We start from the raw sequence: 25381 nt of genomic DNA, 5'->3' as shown, positions 1-25381 counted from the left end.
AACTTACGACAAACAAAAGAAATCTTAACACATAGTTATGGTGTCCTGAAAAGCTTCTTCCATACACCAAGCAAACGCTTGAGTGGTGGAGTCTGAATGGACACCGTTAAAACCCCAGTATTAATACACAAGCAAGTAAGAGTGGTCAAAATGTGCCAATTGCTCATCATTCTGTTAGCTCAAGGATGAACTGGTAGATACCAGTAGTGAAGGCAAAGAGAGAGAGAAAGAAAAATGTCATGCAAGGTTAACAAGTAAGGTCTAAAGATCAGACTGACCAGTAACAACGGGTTAAGAAGGCATCACCTATAGAATTCAAAGGGAAGATGCAAGTTTGACCGACATTATATAATGTCCACAGAGTCGAACAAACCATTCAGTAACCTGGTGGCAAAAGGGAATATTGTAAATGCTGCTTCAGCAAGGATAAAGAAATGTTGATTACATATGGAGATGTTACATGGAAGTAGAAAGAACACAACTCCTAAACACATGTTCTTTTATGAAGAGGTAATATAAAAAAAAAAAAAAAAAGTCTGGTAGGTTTGGAATCATTTCTGTAAAGGAGATCCCTGAAGCCATACAGCATGTCCCCGGAGGACAAATGCCAAAGCAATTCTGGAGACTGGTCCTGTTTCTACGGATAAGATGCCTGCAGGGCACTCATATCCAGGACTTTAAGAGCACATTGTCAGTATAGTAGGATACAGCCAAGGAGCAGAAAGTATCCAGTTTGGGGATGCAAGAGTTGCATCCTCCTCTTTTTTTTTTTTTTTTGTAAAACATACTGCTAATTGTGGCCTTGAGTATCTCAATTGCTAGCATGCACTAGAGTGGTTTGTTGGCTGTGTGCACAGACGAGATGAAAATAAGCACCTCCAAATCAGAGGTCATAGTTCTCTGCCAGAAAAAGGGTGAAAGAACAGTTGTGTAACAAAATGTTACCATAACAATAGGATGTCCTTCTCTTCACTGTTTTAGTATTCCTTACAATAGGGATCCTCTGCCAAGCACAGCCTGACGTCCAAGACAGTATACCGCAGCCTTTAGGTTGCCAAGGGTACACTGTACATCACGCATACGCACCCTGCATACAGAGTAGAACATAAAGGGGATGTCAGACTTACCATCCTCAGAACTGAGAGCCACAGTAGAAACACCAGTGCAAGGTAAGGTATCAGGAACACCCAGAAGGGAAAAGAATGGGGAGAGGTGGGAAGACGTCAATACTGCAACAGTGAAGAGAAGAACATCTACTGTTATGGCAAGATTTTACACAACTGTACTGTGCCCTGCCACTTCACTGCTGCAGTATTCCTTACAATAGGAAGAGTGCAACAGCACATGAGAGGGAGGAGGAAGGATCAGCAGAGCCCTATAGGAACCCATGAAGGATGGCCCTAGCAAAACCAGCTCTAGCCCTGGATATCACATCCGACTTACAGTGCTTGGTAAATGTATGCACAGAAGTGCAGGTAGCTGTCTCAGGAATAGAGTTCATAACTAAATCTTTGAAAAAGGCACCAGAAGAAACCACAGCCCCAGTAGAATTAGCCTTAACCAACTAAGGAAGGCTCTTGTCATGAAAAGAATAAAAAAAAATGGCTTTAGATATCCAAGAATAAACAGTTTGCTTGGAAACACAATCCCAAAGATCTAGGACGAAAGGAACAGAAAGCAGATCAGATTTGCAAAAAGCTTTTGTCTTATCCAAATACAATCAGAGTTGTCTAAGCACATCCAAACAGTGCAAAACATTTTCACTAGCCAATAATGGAGAAGGGGGAAAAAGTGGGCAAATGAACTGACTGATTAAGAAACAACTCATTCACCACTATGGGCATAACGAAGGATCATTATGAAGGGACAGCATGTCCTTATGGAAAACCAAAAAAAGGGCAACAGCCATAAGGACATGAATTAGATATCCATCTGGCAGAAGTAAGGGCCACCAAAAGAACAATGCTACAAGGAAGCTGAGGCCAAGGCTCAAAAGGAGCCAGAGTCAATTTCTCCACAACAAAACTAAGGTTCCAGGAAGGAGGAACACACTTCCTGGGAGGTCTAACATAAAGGATGCTTTTAAGGAATTGTTTAGCCTAAAATCTAGAGGCTAAACAGGGATACTACAGTCAGACAAGCATAAATAGCTGACAAGGGGATCCTAATAGAAGAATATGCCAATCCAGCATTGAGCAGTTCAAACAGAAAGTGAGAACCAAAGGACATGAACAGAAAGTGGATCCAAGTTATGAGAGACACCAAACAAAAAAAACTCTTCAATTTAGATAAGTAGTACTTCCTAGTAGTGGGTTTCCTGGCCTCCTGCAGGACCCTAGGCACGTCCTCATAAAAAAGGTGCATATAAGGAATCAAAATCCTATCACCAACACTGTCAAGTGGAGAGTGGACAGGTGGTGATATATGAGAGATCCCTTGTCTTGTGTGAGTAGGTCCACCCTGTGAGGCAACTCATGATGACTGCCCTTAGCTAAATGCAAAAGGGGGAACCAGTGCTCTCCAGGATAAAGGGAGATTCACCAGCAAGACTTTGGGAGCATCCTGCTTTATCTTGAAGTGGACTTTTGGAATGAGAGGACAGGGAGGGAAGGCAAAAAGAAACATCCCCTTTCAGGAAAGAGAGGAAGTCCAACCTCCATAGCAGAGGACATGGTGCTCTGGCACAAAAAAGGAAGTTTTCTGTTCTAAGGGGAGGCAAATAGATCTACCTGAGGAGTACCACACTAGTGGACAATGTCCAGAAACAACTCTGTGAAGCATCCACTCATGGGATTGTGATATGGACCTGCTCAGAGAGTCTGCCACACTGTTCTGACCAGAGGAAATGTAAACTGAAGTGTCACTTGATACCTAGCTGTCACACATGAAGTGCTAGCCTGCACAGGAGATAACATCTCATCGCCCCGCCCCCTGTTGACAAACCACATAACTGTTGTATTGTCTGTCAGTACACTGAGGTACCCTGGAATGAAAAAAGAGGATGAAATGCTTAATGAGCCAACAGAAGAGCTCTCATCTCTGACAATGATGTGGTCTTTTCCTTTGTTGAAGCGACCAAAGGCCCCACACTTTTAGAGGGTCTATATTACGACACCAAAATGGCTAAATGCCGGTTTAGCAACACAAAGATTGAACTGCACGTTAAGCAAACTGGCAGATCACAGATTTTTTTTCCTAGGGAAAAAAAAACTGCTTGGCTGTCACCATGAATTTGCCCTTTTCTCCACTGCAGTGTGATCTCCAAGTTGGTATATTTAGTTGGGGGGGGACAGGCCTCCACTTTGTAATGTTTGAGCTGGTGTGTCACGTCTGGTTGGCCTACCAATTTTTTTTTCTTTGGGGGGGGGGGGGCTGTGATTTGGCCATTCGCTTAACTTGTAGTTCTTTCTGTGTTGCTGAAATGGTATTCAGTGTTTAGCCATTTCGGTATCGTAATCATCATCATAATCTTTTTTGGCCATTCCCATCAGTAGTCGCCACAGCAGATCACCCGTTTCCATTTCTTCCTGTCCTCCGCATCTTGCTCTGTCACACCAGTCACCTGCATATTCTTCTCTCACCACATCCATAAAACTCCTTAGGCCTTCCTCTTTTCCTGTTACCAGGCAGCTCCATCCTTAGCATCCTTTTCCCAATATACCCAGCATCCGTCCTCAGAACATGTCCAAACCAACGCAATCTTGCCTCTCTGGCTTGGTCTCCAAACCATCTAACCTGAGCCGATTCTCTAACCTACTGATTCATAATCCTGTCCATCCTAGTCACACCCAATGCAAATCATCTTTAACTCTGCCACCTCCAGCTCCGACTCCTGCCTTTTTGTCAGTGACACTGTTGCCAATCCATAACACAGCTGGTCTTACTACCCTCTTGCAGACCTTCCCTTTCAGTCTTACTGGTACCAGTCTGTCACAAATCACTCCTGACACTCCTTCACCCACTCCACCCTGCCTGTACTCTCTTCTTCACCTCCCTTCCACACTCACCATTACTCTGAACTGTTGATCCCAAGTATTTAAATTTATCTGCTTTCGCCAGTTCTACTCCCTCTGCTCTACTGCCTGCATCCCCACCATTCCACTAGCCTCCCTCTCATCTACACACATGTATTCTGTCTTAGTCCTGCTGACCTTCATTCCTCTCCTCTCTAGAGCACATCTCCACCTCTCCAGGGTCTCCTCAACCTGTTCCCTACTCTCACTACAGATCACAATGTCACTGGCAAACATCATAATCCATGAGGACTCCTGTCTGTGTCGTAATATAGACCCCTTTTAGAGAGCGAGTCAAAAGAAGCCCCCCATCTCATGTTTGAAGCATCTGTGAACAGCTCCTGAGAAAGGAATGGAGGTTGAATAAGAGGGATCTGGACTGACTGGCAAATGACAAATCCACCACTGAATTTCCAGCTTGAGGCATGGAAAAGGAAGGGATTATGAAATAAAATGTTGAAGACAAACTGATTTTAGAAAATAGGGACATGAAGATGAGCATTCCTGAAGTCCAGAGAAACTAGAAAAGCCAGAGGAAGCAGCAGAGGAAAAAGTCTGAAGGGACAACATCTGAAAGGAAGGGACCTTCAAAAAGGTGTTTAGGTGAGACAGATCCAGAATGGGTATTCAAGTGCTCTCTTTCCTGGGGACCAAGAACTTTCTGGAATAAAACTCACTTCCCCTTTAAGAAATAGGAACCTCCTGAATAGTTCCCCAAGTCAAGAGACCCTGAAGCACCTCTGGAAAAAGGCTAATTGTTCCTGAGGGGATTGAGGAATGTCCATGGATGGGGGAAGAGATTTCCATACCATGTAATACCTTTGGAGAATGATGGAAAGCACCCAGGAATCTTGAGTAATCTTTAACCGAACAGGAAGGGACAGGGAAAGAAGAAGGATACTGAGAAGTACAGGACAGTCAGACAGCACCTGTTTTTCTAGGAAAATGAGCTTTCTGCACAGTAGTAGTCTTGGTAGCTTTAGCAGAAGGAGACCGCTTTCCTCACTTTACCTTTGGGAGGACAAGACTACCTATGAACAAAAGCTGGCTTATTAGGGTAATTTCTTTGGAATTTAGGCACATGAGAAACAAAAATCTGTTTCAGATCTTATAAGGCCTTAACCTTTTCTTGTAAGGACTTAAATCAGCAGCAGTACCACCAAACAAATGTTTGTCCAGAGAAGCGTCCAGCAACTTAGCTTTAACATCAGGCAAAGGTTGAAGCCTAAGTGAGGAATATCTCCTCAGATAATCAAAAGCAACAGTCCTAGAAGTAGCATCTGCTGCATCATAGCTGCCCTTAATAGAATGGCAAGCCACCTGAGAGGACGTTCCTAACAAAGAGAAGGCAGAAGTCTTCCCCTCAGAATCAGGAAGGTCAGAAAAAACCTGACAGACCTGAGAAAGAAGAGACAAAATATACTTAGTCATATAGGTCTGATAACAGACAACCTGAAAAGCAACGGTAGCTGAGGTATATACCTTCTTACCAAACCTTTCCACAGCCCTGCTGTCTTTATCAGAAGGAAGCAATTTTGTAGAAGGCAGCAACTTACATAGCCTGTTAGATGCCACAGAAGGGTCAGCAGATGAGCACCTATAGAGAAATTTGTAGCCATCAGGTACTTTATAAAACCCATCATGTTTCTTGGAGCCAAGGGGCTGGGAATCAGGAGCCTGATATGCAGTAGAGACGGCATCCAACAAGGCAGCCAAAACAGGAGGAACAGCAGAAGGTCTAGGAGAATCCATTTGTAGACGCTTGTAATACCTTTTCTGAACCTCAGAAACCTGGGCACAATGCAATTTAAAAGAATTCCATCACTCTTGAAACTGCATCCCCAAAGGGAACCCCCAAAGGGAGCCCCCTGAAATGGAGTGTCAGGTCTAGTGGACTCTTCTTCCTCATTACAGTTTAAGGGAGAAGAAATCTGGGAAGAAAAGGCAAGGGATTCCTCACCTGAATCCCCTTCCTCTACGAGGAATCCTGTCCCCTGGATCTCTTAAGTGAAGTAGAAGACCAAGGAGGAGCTGGAACAGAAACTCCTTGCAGGGGCTTCAAGGACATAAAGCCTTCAACAAACCCAAAGTGAAATTCTGTCAGTCACTTTAAAGGGCCTTAGGAGCAGGAGAAACGTGCTTTGTGGTTTGATTCTTCTTTAAAAGGGACGTCAGCCTTATGAAATGTAGAAGGCTCACACCCCATACTGCCTCCTCCCTAACCAAAATCTGAGGAACACCCCTAGACCCTCTGGTAAGAGTCAGCTGCAGTTCCCCCTGAACATCCATACTGGATGTCTGCAAAGCCTCCAAGGTCATGCGTGATGTCAGATCCATGCCAGCCTCCAAAAGGGTAGTGGCAGATCAATCAAACAAAAGGGACATGTGATCCTCTGGGCTTTCACTACCCTAGAGACAGAAATCCAGTGGAGGTGGCACAGTTAAACAATCAGACCTAGCTTTCTTGGCCTTTTTCTTCACGAACAGCTGACCTTCGGAGTGGGAAGTTCCTCCCTTAACATCTTTCATTAAAAGCATAAGATGCTGGTTCTCCAAAACGTATGGCCAAAGAGAAAAGGGGACTACAAAGTCTTTGGGATGAAGGCCTGATAAACAGAGCAGGATATATGGCTGCAGAAAGCACAGAGGCAAAATAAACACGAACTGTTCATGACCGTCTTTATGAAGAAATCTGTCTCCTACACTGGCATTTACTCTTTATGGATGACAAGAACTCCACAAGCAGCACAACAAAAGGAAAAGTATAAGAGCAAAAACCCCAATGGGGCATTTATCTGAAAAAATGGCTTGGCAAACCAGCAAACAAAGTGAGCATTCAGACAGACAATCAAAGATATTTGGACTGGCGGCAAAGTTCTGAGACTGGTACGTCTGGTCATCACCCTTCTGCCCTAGGCTGTACATGGGGAGCATACGTGTGATATATGGCATACCCTTAGCAACCTTAACGCTTTAGTATACTGGCCAGATGTCGTGCAGCCCTTAGCAGGGGATCCAAGTAATACTGCAACAGTGAAATGGAAAGAAATCCACAGGAACATCCACAGAAAGTGGATCCAAATTACGAGAAATACAACAAACAGAAAACCTCTTCCATTTGGATACGTAGGATTTCCTTGCATCCTGAAAGGCCCTATGCACAACCTCAGAAAAAAAGATGTGTATATAGAGTCAAAAACTTAAACCCATAGTGTCAGCTGAAGAGTGGACAGGTGGGGATGGATAATGAATCCCTTGTCTTGTGCGAGTAGGTCCACCTATAAAGGTAACTTGTGACGACTGCCCTTGGCTAAATGCAGAAGAGGGAAGCAATGCTGTCTAGGCCAAAAGGGAGTACCCAGCAAGATTTTGGGAGCATCCTGTTTCATCTTGAACAGGACTTTTGGAATGAGAGGAAGGGGAGGGAAGGCACAAAGAAACATCACCTTCCAGGTCAGAGGACATGGGGACTCTGGCACAAGAGAGAGGAATTGGTCTGTTCAGACCAGAAGCACACACACAGATCTACTTGAGGAGTACCCCACTGGTGGACAATGTTCAGAAATGCATCCCTGTGAAGCATCCACTTGTGGGACTGTGACATTGGCCTGCTCAGAGAGTCTGCCACAATGTTCTGACCTGAGGGAATGTACACTGCCTGAAGCGTCACTTGATACTGAATTGCTTGCTCCCACGTGAAGTGCTAACCTGCAAAGGAGAGATCTTGTTCCTCCTTGCTTGTTGCCACATTACTGCGGTATTGTCTGCATGTCAAGTACCTTGAGGGACCCAGGAGTGAAAACAGGATGAAATGCTTGAAGAGCTCTCATCATTTTGACATTGATGTGGTCTTTGTTTTGAACGGAGGCCCTGCAATTTTACAGAGCTGAAGGAAGCCCCCCCCATCTGAAGTCTGTGAACAGCTCCTGAGAGAGGAGTGGAGGTTGAAAAGGAAACCCTGGATTGAATGACAACTGTTGATTCCACCACTGAAATTCCAGCTTGAGGCAGGGAAGAGGGCCTATGAAATTTACAGGATAAGAGTGCCAAAGCCAAACCAACTTTAGAAACCACTGAAGTGTTTGCTTGGCCTGCTGGCTCTGAATATTACTGACTTCTGGTTATATTTTATTTTGAATTGAAGCTTTGTATTTAAGGTTTGATCACTTCTGTTTTGTATCAGATTCTAGTGTTACATTTGTTTTAAGTTAAATTTTCTACTCTGTTGGAGTTTTAAAGAGTTCTTGGCTAGGGTCAGTTAACATTAGCAAAGAATTCCTTTACAAACTGTGAATATCAGTTAATTAGTAGAAGCAGAGAAACAGCACTGCTCTTTTATTTAGAAATATCTCTATTTAGCTGAAGTGAATTAACTGCCAAAGTGGACGGGCTTATTGGTAAAAATGAAGGAAGAGCTGAAGAGCAACCTTTTTCTTGCCTATCTCAAAGCTTAGGAAGTTTTTCCATCACCCCTGCACCGAGATCTATCTCCTGGTACGGCTGGGAGAGACCAGAGGAATATTGCATCAGCTCACGTTAGCTGTTCTAATGGGGACAGCAATTGTCGTAATGCTCCAAGAAGCAGTAGAGCAAGTGGAAGTGATTTTTTAGTCACCGAATGGCTGAGAAGCAACATGGTATGGTGACATGAAAACTCCAACAGGGGAGACAATTTTGGAACTTTAGACACAGATTAACAAATTTCGGGAACTTGTTCTTCAATACAAAAAACTTCAACTTGAAAACGGTTATTTGGGGGAATGTCTTCGGTGTGAGCATGTCCCCAAGGGGCGGCGAATGCGGAGATACCCCACAGGGCTTGAAAAAAGAAAGACTCACCCTTGCACTGAGAACAGATTTCATTATTTAACAGACAAGGGTGGGATTTGCTTAAGATTTTAATGGCTGATAAGGTTTCTAAAATGTCAAACCTGAATGTTGATATTTGTAACTTGGATGCCAATATCAGGAATGATTATTATTTGTGCATAAAAATCAGTGAGTCTAGATCTGTCATTGATGGTGTTGACATAACTGTGCTTGAATTAAAAATGAGGAAAGACAAAAAGTTGGTTAGGGACAAAAGTGGACAGTGGAAGAGCTTATCCTGACCAGCCTTTAGGGAAACAAAGGATGCAAAAGGGGGAACACAGCACTGGTATGGATGTTGAAGGTGAAGTAATGGAAGAGGCACATTACAATGAGAGCTATCCTTTAGGGAACTCACCTTTGAGGTCCCAGAGAATAATGAATCAGAGGAATGGGCAACAACACAATGGTTACCAGGGCACTTATTTTCACCAGAATTATTAGAGGAAGGGAAAGGGGGGAGGGCCGAATCAGACACACTATAGGAACTAAATGTTAACAGTGATGCTGAACTTTACGACATCTGTTCCATAGTGATTAATGATGAAAATGATTTTAAGATATATAGCGCTGAATTTTGTACCGGCCAGGAAGGCCAATGTGGTAGAGAGTATCCTGCAGTTAAAAACATTTAGTAGGAAACTGAATTTAGCTCTGCATTTTAGACATAACAGCGATAAGGGCCCCCCCATTATGTAACAAATTAAAGCGACCAAGTACATTCATCCTCACACACCCTATGGTTGGATTATTTGAGAAGTTATGTGAAATGGACATCAGGGAAAACAACTGTATAACATCCTTGAATGAAGGCAGTAACCTGTCCCAAAATGAATTAAAATGGTTAAAACATTACTATGAATAAAACCATTAGGATAATGAAACCAGACATGGGTGGGGGGGGGGGGGTTAGGGATTATGAACACAAATGACTATATTGGGAGGATGGTCGAGATTTTATATAGGTGACACCTATATGGACATCTTCCGTAACAAGCTCAATATTGCATACAGGAACATAGAATTAGTGATTGATACGCTTATATTAATTAAACGGGCAGATTACCTTAGAGGAGCATGTCTTCCAGAGTACAACCCATCCTAGAATTCAGACCATCTTTGGAATTCCCAAGATTCATAAAAGTGTCAATAATCCACCACTCCACCTGACTGTGGATGCTAAAGCATCCAAGACCTTTTGTCTGGCTAACTTCATTGACCATAAAGTGAAGAAAAGTACTGGCGCAAAGACCCTTCTTGTTCAAGGACTCCTGAGACTTCAAAGATTAGACAGGACTTCTCATGATAGGTTACTTATGGTTACCATAGACATGTGACTTATTCTCTGTGATCCCACATAATCAGGGAATTAAATGGTTTTATGATTTTTTTGTGTGTATTAAACACTAATCTAGATCATAACACTATTCTTACAGTCCTAACAATTTCCTGATTTTTGAAGGGCAGCTTTTTAAGTAAATACAGGGGGTGGCTATGGGCATAGCCACTGGAAGCTGTTAAAGACTGGGGGGTGGGTTACAGGGGTACTTAGTGAACTAAAAAGGGTATTTTTTTTATAACTATTTGCTACCACAGCATAGGTTCACTTGGAGAACATTTTAAATGTAGCCAGTTCCCTTTTGCTGCTTGAATTAACGTTTTCTGATTGGTCTTGGCTATCCCCATGGCTGATAACTGAATATTAGCCCTAGTGATAACAACTGTGATCATACCATAGATAATTTGAGGGGGCCATGTAAGGGATGCAGCATTTAGGAACTGCCTCTATCCATTAGTGGCATGAGGGGAAATCCTGGAGTACATTTTCTATTACCCATCCTTAGATCCAAGTTGCATTTGAATATGGATGGATGAGCTTTGCTTTATTTTTATGCATAGTCTGTTCCGTAACAGCGGCAGCCTCTGCGATATATATCCATCTCTCCACAACATTCAGTTTAAATACCTGGACTGAGCAATTCTGATGCCATTAGCCTTGCTGATGTTCAGTAGGTCCATCTGTACTATGTCGGAGGATGCTTTGTATGGCAGACATGTCACCTCTAGGCACTCTAAGATACGGAATATAATAATAAATCTTTGTGGTGGTCCATGCAAGACCTATTGTTTAGGACTTGTATCCTTCTAGTAAGGTATCTCAAAGTATTCCAATTGTTGCATGGGGCTGGACAGATACATGCCAAAGTGGGCATTATACAAAATGACTAACATAATGAGGGGACAACATCATCTCTAGATCTAGTCACAATCAATGTGTTTATAAGCTGTGCAATACAGAAAGGCTTTCTTAGGACTCTGGGCACATGTTGGTCAAAGGTTAGGTCACTGTACACACAAGTTCCCAAATGCCAAACAATTGGATCAGTTCTCAAGAGGGCATTGTCATGATTTTGACACCAGTTATTTGGGACAAACCTTCCTGCATGATGTTTAAGTCATTTGGGGATTCAATAACTTCTCCTAGCTTGCAGTCATCTCAGCCTTAGCTGGCCAAAGCTCTTTGGTATTTCCTTTTCCTTTTGAGATGTATATGCCAAACAGAAAAAGTCTCAGCACCGAACCCTGGGGAACTCCATTGGTGAATGGTTTCTTCTCGTTTTGATCTCCTGCACCCTGTGAGCCAAGTTGGCAATGCAGCTGGTGATGCGTTTGCTCCTACATTATTCATCTTTTGTACTACACCTGAGTAGGGGATTGTGTCAAAAGGCTTGGCCAGGTCAAGGTAATGTGGTGTGAACTGTTTTATCTTCATCCATTGCTTTGGTAACAAGAGTAAAGCTTAAAATTTGCTCATGATTTTGAGCCTTTCATACTTTCCTCTGGGCTGTTTTCAAACACATTTTTAGGGCCATGCATACATGTATGCATTCCTTGATTCACCATCCTGATTGTATTAAATTATATTCCTTGTATAATACAGCACACTTGTTGGACTTAAACAATACATTTGAAATGCGCACTAACTTGAGCATTTTTCCAGTAGGCAATGAAACAAAAATGCATTAACCAATAATGACAAAACTGCCCTATTCTGAACATTTCCATGACAACAGTCTACTTCTACACACAATATATAAATACAGAAATCACAGTGGTGTAAGCCATAGGCAGGTTGCACAGCTTCTTGAACTTATTTTCAATGGGGGGGAGAGCAAAAACCAGGGACACATTTTAAATATTGCTTGATTGCTTGTATAATTTTGGAAAGTTGCTTGCATAAAATGTTGTGTTACCAACATGCATTGAACCCAGAACCCTGAGGACTACAGTCAGAGCAACATACCACTAAGCTAAACCATCAGTTTCTTGAAAGACAGGAAGACAAACTTAAATGGCTATCACATCATTTAGCAAATTCAGTTCTCACTTCTCACCATAGCTCTCAACCTCTTAGCAGAAAAATACAGAACAAAGCCAATAATGGGGGAATACAGCCCCAAAATATGGACACATTTCAAATACTGATTTTATAATCTTAGAAGATTGCTAGAATAAAAGGTTTTGTTTTACCACTCTTGAACACCAGAGGAACAGAACAAAAATGTGAGGCATAAGTTCACAAGTGATAGTGGCTAGAGACTTTAGGCTCTTTTTACCTGTACCCAAGGTACAGGGTTTGAGCCTGAGTACCTCTAGCCACCAGATGTATCCTGTTGGGGGCATTTACTTACACACACACACACACACACACACACACACACACACTACTCACTTTGAAAAGCTTCTCTGTGGTACATCTCCTAGTAAATCCAGACAGCCAGTCTTCTGAGTCGAGCAAATAAGCAGCAGCTTTCACCCAGGCAGCTAAATAAAACAGTCCATTCCTGCTCGCAAAAGCATTTGAAACCCAGAAACATTCCCGCTCGCAAAAGCATTTGAAACCTGGAAATACATGCGCCATGAGCTCCGGCTGGTAGCCCTGATGAGTTGATGTCATCGCTGGGAGGTTGAATGATCTGCAAAAGTGGGGGGGGCTCTCCCCCTCGCTCTATGGTTTTGACACCCATGGCTATGGGTGCTTTCTGCGCCCCGGTGTTTGCTAATATAGTTTTAGCCCAATGGGAAGATTTGTTTCTCCTGAATTCTCCTTATAGGAATTCTTGGTTAGTCTATGGTCGTTATTTGGATGACATAGCCCTGTTGTGGAAAGAAGGGAGGGAGCATTTGGAGAGGTTTTTTTGAATATCTTAACACTACCTCATTTTTGAGATTCACGATGAATGTTGATGACAATAGGCTTAACTATTTAGATGTTACTTTAAGAAAGGTCTATAACAATAAAAAGTTTGTGTCTGTGTTGTATAGGAAGCTCACGTATTCGAACATGCTTTTGCATTACGACAGTTGGCATCCCATACATCAGAACAAGGCCCTAGTTAAAGGGCAATACGTTAGACTAGCTAGAATGGTGTAGGAAAAATGACAACTTTATTGATGAATGTATGGTATTATTGGGGATGTTAACAAAAAGGGGCTATCCTGAACAATGTCAAAAATATCATGGACAAGACTGTCAACAAAAGAAGTGATAGTGTTTACTGTATTCTTTTGGGTAACAGAGATGGGATGGGACAAAATGTTTCCCTTGAAAAGGCTATCAGCTTTGAGAGGACTTTAGTGTTACCATTTAAAAAAACATTTTTTGATATCTGTATCATTGTTTTCCAACACACTGGAATGTATTTACACTTGAACAAAAGTTAATTATTTTGTTGGTTAACACTCCTACTATTGTACAAGAAGGAGACCTCATTTAAAAAAGGTATGTTGGAAAGAGTTCACACACCTTTTATGGAAGGTGGTAGTTTTAAATGCGGTAGGTGCCTCAGTGTAAGTTTATGTTGGAAGCAAAACGGGTCAAAATTCCCCATGTTGGGGTGATAAAACCAAGGAGAAAATATTTTTGTTATTCTAAAGGGGTATTTATGTTGCTATGTGCCAGCTCTGTGAAGGGTTCTATGTGGCAAGACCAAGAGTGCCATTAAGCAGAGTGTATCAGCACAACTATGACATTCTTAACAAAAAGGAAAACCATGCCTTGTTTAGGCATATTAAAAAGACCATCCTAACCACACCTTTAAGTTTTGTGTGATTGATAATGTAGACCTTGGGTCAAAAGAGGGTCCCCTCTGATGATTACCTTGAGTTTTTAGAAATTAAATGGCAGATTTGATTGCATGCTTCCATCTATCCTGGACTCAATGATATAATTCCACTTTGTTCCTTACTGAAATCAAGATCTGCTTTTTGCATTTAGTTGTTTTAGTGCATGTCAACATAAGTTTTTTTTCATGAATATAATGGGCTAAATTATTATTCTTCAGGTCTAAATGTTATTAGTATTAATACATTTTAGTGTTTATGAATTGTTTTCATGAGATTCAGTCAGGATTTTGTTTTATGTAACTTGTATTAAGAGTGGGGACTTTATTAGTGTTTAATTCTTGTGCAGGAGGTTGTGTGTGTATATATAGGGAAGTTTGTGCTCTGTTAACTTATTCTGAAGCAGTCTTATTTGGAAAAGAAAGCGTTCAATAATTTTTACTTCTCGTACCTGCGGAGTTTGGCTGTTACTTCTACTTCCTTTATTACTCTTGGTTCTTGTCCTTGTGGTTTTAGGAGTACCCCACTGGTGGACAATGTTCAGAAACACATCCCTGTGAAGCATCCACTTGTGGGATTGTGACATGGGCTTGCTCAGAGTCTGCCACAAAGTTCTGACTGGAGGGAATGTACACTGTCTGAAGCATCACTTGATACTGAATAGCTATCTCCCACGTGAAGGGCTGACCTGCAAATGAGAGAAGATCTTGTTCCTCCTTACTCATTGACAATATTGCAGTAATGTGGCAAGTACCTTGAGGACCCTGGAGTGAAAAGAGGATGAAATAAGAGCTTATTTTGACATTGATGTGGTCTTTCTTTTGCTGAATTGACCAGAGGCCCTGCAATTTTTCAGAGCCGAAGGAAGCCCCCCATCCCACATCTGAAGTCTGAACAGCTCCAGAGAAGGGAGTGGAGGTTGAAAAGGAAATCCTGGATTGAGTGACAACTGTTGATTCCACCACTGAAATTCCAGCTTGAAGCAGGGAAGAGGGCCTATGAAATCTACAGGATAACAGTGCCAAAGCCAAACCAACTTTACAAACCACTGAAGTGTTTGTTTGGCCTGCTGGCTCTGAATATTACTGATTTCTGGTCATATTTTATTTTGAACAGAAGCTTTGAATTTAAAGTTTGATCACTTCTGTTTTGTATCTTATTCTAGTATTACATTTCTTTTTATTCTAGTGTTATATTTGTTTTAAGTTAAATATTCTGCGTTTTTGGAGTTTTAAGAGTTCTTGGCTAGGGTCAGTTAACGTTAGCAAATAATTGCTTTACAAAACGGTGAATATCAGTTAATTAGTAGGACAAGCAGAGAAACAGCACTGCTTAGGTTCATAGGTTCATAGGTTCATACTAGGCTATCTGCCCGAGGGCATTTATAAGCCTAGCCCATAGTTTTGTGGCTTACGCCACCCCTTTAGTATGGGGAACTATACCCATTATTTTGCTGTGCCTCTGTTGAGCAGTGACACTGAGGTAATCCCTGGGGTATATCTGCGATCTCCCATCCATTGGTCAAGATTTCTCTTGAACAAGGCCAGCGAGGTGCTCTGCCTCACATATACCGGGATTTTATTCCACAGCATAGGGAGTCTTTGGGTGATGAATCTATCCCTCCAGCACGTCCTATTAATAGCCGTGTCGAGGTTTAAGTCTCCGCCCTTGTGGCTCTGACGGATCTAGATTTTTGAGGTGAAGCATATTCATCAAATCTGGGTTTGACATGGCCTTGTACGTTAGGCAAAGGTCACCTCTGAGCAAGCGTGGCGACTGAATAGAGCTGGAGTTCTTTCAGTCGGGCAGCATAGGACAGATGTTTGAGACCCTTTATCCTTTTGGTGAGGAACTTTTGTGGCCTCTCCAGCTGCTGCAAGTGTCGGGTCAGATACATTCCGAATGGGGCATTGTACTCAATCATTGGTCTGATGAGTGATGAGTATAGGGAGACTATGACCTCCCTTGATCTAGATGAGAATCCCTTCATGATAAGGTGGGCAATGTAGAAGGTCTTCCTAACTACTTTAGCTACATGGGTGTCGAATGACAGACTACTATCAACCTGGGTCCCCAGGTCCCTGATAACTTCTTCTGTGCTCAGTGGATTGCCACCTATTTGGTAGCTAGGGGTAACCTTGTTTTTCCCGAAGGGTATGACTATGCATTTTTGGCATTTAACTTTAGGCCATGGCTCTGGCACCAGTTATCCGTTTCTGTGAGACCCTTCTGAAGGATATCCGTGTCAGATGTGTTTTCTACTAGCCCAGTTTGCAGTCATCTGCAAACTTTGTCAGCCATAACCCTCCTGTGTTTGCTTGTACTGGAAAAGTAGATGCCAAACAAGAGTGGGCCCAGGACTGAGCCCTGTGGTACACCACTTGTGACAGGCTTTGAGTCTGACATGGCGCCAGCAACTCTGACCCTGTGGGTTCTGTCACTCAGCCAGTTTGCAACCCATCTTGTGATGTATGGGTTAACATTTAAGCTGATGAGTTTTTCAATGATACCAGAGTGGGTATTGTATCGAGGCCTTTCACCAGATAAAGGTAGGCTGTATGTCCTCCCTTCCCCTCATCAATGGTTTTGGTCTCTGTTTTGAAAAAGTCAACCAAGTTTAGAAGGCATGATCTGCCTTTGACAAAGCCAAACTGGGATGGATCCAAAGTCTGCAAATTCCCTATGTCTTTATTTATGAGGTCCATTATGATCCTCTCCATGGCTTTGCAGATAAGGCTTGTCAAGCTAATGGGCCGGTAATTTCCAAGGTCGGTGGAGGCACCGCCTTTGTGAAGTGGGACCACAGTTGCAGTCGCCACTCCTGGGTGCGTATCCAGAGGTAAGACTATGATTAAACAGCTGTCCTACCTGTGGGTTTAATTCCTCGTTGAGTTTGTGGAGCACACAGCCGGGGACACCATCAGGTCCCATGGATGCTGTGTTTTTGCTTTGGAGAGAGCAGTTCTCACTTGGGCGTTGGAGATGTTTGGGGGGCTGCAATCGCTTGGTATAGATATCTCTCCTTTTGGGGGGGAGAAGTTTGCACTGAACCTGTCAGCCAGTATGTTGGCAATGTCTGTAGGATCAGTAATCTTCACATCATTTTGAACTAGTTCTGAGCATATTTGGGAGTTTCCTCCCAGGTTTCTAACATAGCTAAAGAAGGCCTTATGATTGTCTTTTGAGTATTTAGATATTTTTCTCTCAAAATTTGCTTTGGATGATTTTATGAGAGCTCTTAGTTTTTTACTTATAGTGATCAAGGGTGTCTTACCTTTTAAGGATTTTGCTCTATCTTGTAGTAGCTTCCTCCTTTTGTTGTAGAGTTTGTTTATGGCTGGGGTCCACCAGACTGGACGCTTGCCTTTGGTACAAAGAGTCTTTGTTTTGCTTGGGATTGCCTTATCCATGCAGTCCTGCAAGTGCTGGTAGAAGGCATTTGTAAGTGATTCAGCGGCTTGAGTACTGTTTTCCGCCGGCTCGGGGGCCTTAAAGGAGACCACACTAGTCTTTAGAAGTGTGAAGTCGGCTTTCGAGAAGTTCTTTACTGTGGTCTTTTTTATTTCAGGTGGGGGTGGGATGAGGACCTCCAGCGAGATTAGTTTGTGATCTGATCTCACCAGTGAGGGGTATACTTCCGGTGTTGAACATTGTGCTCCCATGTTCGTGATGATGAGATCAAGTATGTTTTCTCCTCTTGTGGGGATGGTGACTAGTTGTTCCATGGCATTTGAGTTTATGAATTCCAGGAACTTTTGGGCTAGGGTGTTTGGGCTTGAGTAGTGTTCCCAGTCTATATTAGGGTAATTGAAGTCACCTAGTATGATGGTGTTTGGTGATACATTTATCCCCTCTAGTGTTTTCAGGAAGGCCATGTGAGGTTCCTGAGTTTGTGAGGGTGGCCTGTAACATGCTACAATTTGCAGAGCAGTCTTGCCTATGGTTAATTGCACCTGGATGGTCTCCGATGCATCGTGCGTTGCCACCAGTCTTGAGGTGTGGGTGTCTTTGATGAATATGGATACCCCCCCTCCTTTCTTGGTATTGTCTGGATTTTGGGGCCGGAACGCATGATAAGAGGTAAAACCTGATAGTGCTGGGGTGCTCTCAGGAGCCTTGAACCAGGTTTCTGTCACTGCACAGACATCGATGTTCTCCATACTGAGAAGGGCCTCGAGTGTGTGCATTTTGAGATTTAGACTTCTGGCATTGAGCAGCATTACCCTTAGTTTTTTCCTTTTTGTGTTCTAGGGTGGTAGGTTTAGAATTTGAGCCTTGCCTAAAAAGGCACTATGGGGTGGCAAGAGCCTTTGCCAATATCCGGAATCCCAGGGTGACAGGTGCAAGCCGTCCCTGCGAAGCAGCGTGGCTTGTCCAGCATGTCATCCCAGGCAGACAGACATTGGATCCCCTTTGAATGACACCAGAGTTTAAGCCAATTGTTAAAGCTGATCATCTTATCTCTGTATTGTGGCATCATTCTTGGTGAAGGTAGGATACTGCTCAAGGTCAGGGTCATACCTGCCTGGGCTACATAATCAGAGAGCTCCTCAATGTCTCTTTTCATGTAGTCCAAGGAGGTAAGTCTCAGGTCGTTTACACCAGCGTGGACAATGACTGAGTCGTATTTGTACCTGCTGTTGAGAGACCTGAGTGCTTGCGTTATGTGGCGGATTCTAGTGCCCGACAGGCAGCTTACTGTGACCTTCTCCTTACTCAGTCTGGTGAGCGGGACGACAGTGTGTCTGACTATGGAGTCACCAATGACTAGTGTGTCTGGCATTGTGTTTGGCCTTAAGGGCTGTGACTGTTTGACACTCTGACTGTGAGGTCTATGTGTTGCAGGTGGTGTGTTCTGAGGTGGTGGTTGTTTGGGTGTCTGCTTTGGTGGCCTCTGCTGTTTTGGTAGATTTTTGATCAGAGCCGAGTATGTCTTTGTGTGTTTATGTGTATGATTTGAGGTTGTGATGGTACTATGTGAGACTGGGTCTATAGTGTGTGTGGTAACCTTCTCCTCCTGACTGGTCTTGCCAGTCCTATGTTGAGAGAGCTCAGCCTCCAGTTTGGCCGTATAGTTGCATCTCTCGCATGTATTTGTGTTTTGTGGGAGGAGGAGAGAGTTGTCTGTGTACATGAGGCAATTTTAACATTGCCTCAATATTCCCAGGTTCACCAGCTGAGCAGGAGAGGACACTAGCAACTGATCCCTCGACATGCTAGAAGGACTAGACAAAAACTTTAAAAGAGATTCCGGGGGATGTGGGTGACCGAGAAATGGGGGTTTGCCTTTTTGGGGTGCTATCTATAAGAGTGCCGTATCAAGGTAATAAGTACTGTAGGAGCAAGTGCTAGGTTTAACAGATAGAGAAAAGTCTACTTGGAGTCAAGTAGAGATGATCTTTTAGGTATTAGAGAAAGTGCTAGTAACAGGGATGCTTAAAGGTAAGATTGAAAAGAATGCACTCTGCAGTGTGCACTAGAGAAGTTAGATATGAAAGTAGGTAACTTGAGTTTTACCCGTTTAAAAAGTTAAGGTTTAGTGGAGAGTTACTATTTTTAAAACAGCAAGATGGACTGAAAGGGGTGGTTACTTTTGTATTTTGGTACTATGAAATATTGTAGGATGGCCAATAAATTTAAATAATTGAAGGGGTGGGATTTCAAAAGTGATGGTTTTGTGATTACTCACATAAGCCAGTGAAAGTAGAGAGAAATGAGATATATGGTCAGATTAACATAAGAGGCGGGCAACTAGAAAGACAGTGGTATTTTACAAGACAACTTAAATGGGTGGGAGGGAGGGGAAAAAAAATTCTGCTCTTTTATTTAGAAATATCTCTATTTCGCAGAAGTGTTTGTTTGGCCTGCTTACTCTGAACATTGCTGATCGCTGGCTGCACTTTTCCTTCCCACCCATCCAATTCTTGTTGTGTTCTTAAATTTGGTAGTTTGTGAGTTGCCCAACCCTATAAGTCTCATTTTAGGCACTCCTCTCAGTCCCACCTCATCAGTTCATTCTACGGCGTACAGAGAGATAATTTGGGAAGGCCCACGCCCTTAGTTTCTCAACCTTGAATTAATCTCATCTCCTATTTCCTCCCTTCCTACGTAACCTAAAAAACTGCACTTTATTCATCTGTTTTTACTGTATTTGTTTCTTCCTACTTTATTTTGCTTTTGCCGTTTGTTCTTAAGAGTATTCAGTTGCATTTATATTGCTGTGTTTATTATTGCTTGATAGTAGCCGGATTAAATTGTAACCGTTATTATAAGCCTTTTGGTTTAAGCATTTTGGCTTAGGCCAGTTTTATAGGAAGGTATGTGGTTTACACTCTTGTGGCAGGAGAGGTAGCTTACATCTTTCTAAGTTGGAAATTGCTGGTTGAAGACTTAGTGTTTCTGTTATTCTAAAAGTGTCTTACTTCTGGTTTACGCACTCTGGCTTCAGGCCAGTTATTTTACATTAAGAAGGTTTGTGGTCTACACTCTTGTGGGAGGAGAGGGTAGATTCTCCTCTTCTGGGTCTGGAAATGGTTGCTTGAAGGTTTACTCCACCTGTTCATTTGAACTGCTTTTTTATTTCTGAAATTGGTGCACCTTGCTTGCTGTAGCATAAACTAGAATCAGACCTGCTGAATCTAGCTCTGTTTGTATAACTTGAGAACTAAACCAGGTCATCTTTTGTTGGAGAGGATTTTCCAGCACCCTAGTGGCAGGAGTGTGCAGTTAAAACTCATCTGATTGAAGGTTCCTGGAACAAGGCTCAATTTTGAGCTTTTTTATTGGTTAATTTGTTTAAATCAGTTTGCTCGTTTGCTACTGTTACATTTAAGTGTGCTTCTGTTATCCTGCGTTAAAATCCTTCTAAACAATTTTAAATACCTTTAGCATATTCTAGTTGCATGTTTTGCTGTAACCACATCAGACTGTGTGATTCCTGTGTTTTCTGCTACATGTTCTTGTGTTGGCTGGGAGTAAGTGAACTGGTCTGGCATAGGATGTTTAGGTAACAGTTCAGGGACAAGGGCTGATTGGTCAATTCCAGTGTTGATATTTTATTTAGTTTTTGGGGTATTTAAACCCCATGTCTGCATATTGCTCATTGCCGCTGTGCTGTTTTAACCCTTTGTGGGGTACCTCGGCTGCATTTGTCTCTTACCAACACTCCTGTGCAAGTGAGGCCTGCCCTTGCAGCTACTGTATTGATTTTATCCAGCCCTACTAACACCTATAGGTGCTCTCCTCAGATAATACCACTCTACTACCCCTGACCTCTCTTCCACAGATTCTGACAACTATGGATGGGCAAGTTCCTATGGTTTCTCCTGATAATCTAGTTGATATGAGCATCCTGAGACAGTGTAAAAACTGCCTCATGTACATGGAAAACCCTCTCCTACTACCACCTAGGAACACAATATGCAAGAGATGCAATTACATTAAGAACCTAGAATCCTTGCCGTCTCAATCACAAGCCAGTACATCTGGCACTGAAGGTTGTCTGTACAAACACTACAAAACACCAGACCTCTACCACCACCCACACCTGTACAACACACACTCCTAAAAACGCGGAGGTTCTCAGCAAAAACATACCTACACAAAAAAGAGACGTCAGAGGCAAAAACACACATGAACATCACAACCCACAGCACCAAGCACCACACAAAGTACACATTGCCTGTGTCTCAGTAAGCACCACACAAAGTACACATTGCCTGTGTCTCAGTAACTAAGACCCAGCCACAAACCCAACATACTAGTCAGAGGAGACTATCATGAGACACAGATGTGCCCCTCACCAGGCTAGACAAGGAGAAAGTCACTGTAAGTTGCTTGTCATGTGCTAGAATTCACCATATCACACACAAGTCTCAACAGCAGGTACGGTTACAGCTCTGACATAGTCCATGTTGGTGTGAATGACTTGAGACATACCCCTCTGGACTATTTGAAGAGAGACATGTCTAAGCTTACTGAATAGTGTCCTAGGCTGGTATGTCCCTAGCCTTAAGCAGCATCCTCCCATCACACAGAATGATGCCTCAATACAAACAGAAAATGATGGACTTTAATAATTGACTTAGTTTCTGGTGTCATTGCAAGGGGATCCAGTGCCCGACTGCATGGAAGGACATGACTGTCAGACCACGATGCTTTGCCAGAGATGGCCTTCATCTGTCTCCTCTGGGCCTCAGGCTTCTGGCAAAGGCTCTTGCCTCCCCCATAGTGCCTTTTTTAGGCAAAGTCATGAGGACAAAATTACCTATGTGAAAAATTCTTCTACACGAAATTAAAAGGTCATGCTGCTAAACGCCAGGAGTCTTAGCATGAAACTGCACTAATTGCAAGCATTCCTCACCATGGAGGATGCTGACATTTGTGCAGTCACTGAAAACTGTTTCAAAGCTGTGGATAGCACCCCAGCCTTACCAGGTTACTCATCCTACCATACTTTCAGACCCCAAATGGAGGGCTACAAAGCCAAAGGAGGTGGAGTTTCAATATTTTTAAAGACATACACACCTCCAGTCTGGTCAAACAGTATGACGCACAGGAAATACTCAAGTGCAGTTAACTGTTGACAAAACACCTATTCAAATCATAGCTAGCTACAGATGCCCAACTATGACTCAGGATGCCCACTTCACCTATATGTACTTACTTGAATCCATCAAGATTCAATCCTCTATGCTGATCCTGGGTGACGTTGGCTACCCAGCCATAGAGTGGAAGACTTATTCTAGCCCAAACACAAACGCCCAGAGATTCCTCAACTTTGTCAATGCATTGGATCAGCTGGTCAATACCCCCAAGAGAGAAGAAAATATCCTGGACCTGCTACTAACCAACATGAGTAGCCACTGTAGCACCCCTACAGTATCATCCTCCTTGGATAAAGCAGACCATAAAGTGATCACTTTCAAAGTCACAGTCTCCCCTGCCCCCTCCACCTTGGCAGGGTCAAACAAAAAAACTTTTCCTAAGCTGACTACAATCTCATGAGAGCAGGTATAAGCGGTTTCGCAGCCACCATCCCTTCAGTTGGATCTAGCACGGATGTCAAAGCCTACAACAAAAAACTATACGAGTACCTACACAGTTACATGGACTCAGCAATACCCGACAGCAACAAATCATCTGCCTCAAGAAAGAGTAACCTGCCTCAAGAAAGAGTAATCTGTCTGGTGGACAGCAGCAATAAACCTCTATAATATAACAGAAAAAAAACTGCTGTCCAGGACCAAGAAGAAGGAGGTGCCAAGTTGGAAGCAAGCTCTCCTTTGTCTGAACAAGAAAATAAGGTCACTGGTGAAATCCTCTAAGACGGAGTCCAAATTGGCCACATCCAGTAAGGACAATCACAAGGTCTTCTTCACACGACCACAGTCTCAAAGGTAACACCCAAATCTGCTCTGAACTGGTGGTAAAGAACACCATATTCACAAACGCTGCAGATAGTCAACCTGCTGGCAGACAGGTTCAATGAAAACTTCATGCCCTATTCTCCAATCAGTAAACCCCAGCACCTGCCCCCCCAGCACCTGCCCCCCTCCCCTCATCACCAGGGAGCAGGTCTTTAATGCACTCTCAAAGGCAAAAAATTCAGCCTCCATGGGACCAAACATCCCTGGCTGCATCCTACATGAACTCAGATATGAGCTCTCAGGACCATTAGACACTCTATTTAACCAAAGCCGGAGGACCAGCTTCATGCCAGCTGAATGGAGGACAGCCATCATCCCTTTACACAAAAGGTGGAGCATCCACTGACCCAGGCAATTATAGGCCCGTCAGCCTAATTAGCCTGATCTGCAAGGCCATGGAACGCATTAGTGGACATTAAAAACAAGGAGACTGGCAACCTCCAAATGCTTGACCTCACATAGTTTGCTTTTGTCAAAAGAGATTAGTCAAAATAGGGGAAGCCACCTCTAGTAGCAGACCCATAACGAGCAGTGTACTGAAAGGATCGGTCTTGGCGCCTCTGTTTGGGATGTACTTTTCTGATGTGCAAGCCAAAACTAGTGGTCTGTGACTGACAAAGTTTGCAGATGAACATCCTCCAAGAGGGCCTTACGCAAACTAATGACGGATGCCAGAAGCATGCCCTTAAACTGAATACCAAGAAATTCATCATTATCCCCTTTGGGAAAAATGGCATCCCCACTAATTATCACATTAATAACAAAACGTACAACAAGCAAATCAGTCATGAGGGACTTTGGCACCCAGGTTGATAGCAACCCGAATTTTGACCACCACCACATTGTCTCCATTATACAAAAGACTTTCTACATGTCCCACCTCATAAGTAAGGATATTTCATCCAGGAACAATAAGTTAAAACACCTCTGTACTCCTCCCTTATCAGATCCATTATCAAGTACAATCCCCCCTTTGGCATGTACCTTGCCAAGGACATGCAGCTGGAGAGCCACAGAGGTTTCTGAGCAGGAAAATCCAAGGTCTCAAACATCTATCCTATACAGACAAGATAAAAGCCCTGTGTCTCTACTCAGCCTCTTGTAGACTGCTCAGAGGTGATCAGTGTCTGGCATACAAGACCACCTCAGACCCACCCTTGATGGAGTTGCTGCATATCGGTAAGTCAAACTCCACTCATGCAACCCACATACAAGGCCTCAACCTGGTCTGTGACATTAATAAAACTTGTTAGGATATATCTGTGTCCCAAAGACTCCATCTGTGGAATAGACTCCCTTCTTCATGTCAAGCAGAGTACCTCATTAGCCCTCTAAGAGGAACCTGGACGACTGTATGAGAAACAGAAAATACACCCCGGGGATCCCACCTGTATCCCTGCTGGACAGGGGAAGCAGGTGCTGACTTTGTGGGAACATGCATGAAATTCTTGACTAGGCTTACAAGGGCCTCTTAGCCAATAGCCTAGTATCGTCCTATGAACCTATGTCAGCCTTGTAAAACAGCAGATTCAGACCCCATACGACACTTTATAATGGTGGTCTGTACCTCCTCCCTAACCAAAATCGGAGAGCACCCCAGGACCTTCGGTAATTAATCAGCCGTGGTTTCCCCTGAACATCTGAGCAGACATCTGCAAGGGCTCCAGGGACATGAGTGAAGCTGGATCCATAACAGTCCCTGAAATGATAGTGGCAGAGGAATCCAACAAAGAAGCTGAGCAATCTTCTGCACTTTCACTAGCCTTGAGAGACAGCCGATGGAGGCAGCACAGGCGAAGAATCGGACCTAACTTTCTTAGCCTTCAAGGAAGGCTGACCCTCTGAGCAGGAAGCTCCTTCCATGGCATCTTTTGCCAAAAGCTCAAGAAGTTGGTTTTCTAAATATATGGCCAAAGAGGAAAGCAGACTATGCAGAGTCTTCAGGAC

The 25381-nt window shown here is 43.2% G+C and overlaps 1 protein-coding gene across 2 annotated transcripts in view; it reads right to left on the bottom strand.

Moving 5' to 3' along the window:
* RNF157 (ring finger protein 157) overlaps positions 1–25381 on the bottom strand; it is a 1565029-nt gene that overhangs the window by 1446222 nt on the left and 93426 nt on the right. The gene's annotated exons all lie outside the window — the stretch shown is intronic.

Source organism: Protopterus annectens, chromosome 4.part0 (assembly GCF_019279795.1).
Source record: "Protopterus annectens isolate FY-2018-M chromosome 4.part0, PAN1.0, whole genome shotgun sequence".
Taxonomy (NCBI): Eukaryota; Metazoa; Chordata; order Ceratodontiformes; family Protopteridae; genus Protopterus; species Protopterus annectens.
Note: the sequence above shows the minus strand (reverse complement) of the source record. Positions and strands in the feature narration are given on the sequence as shown.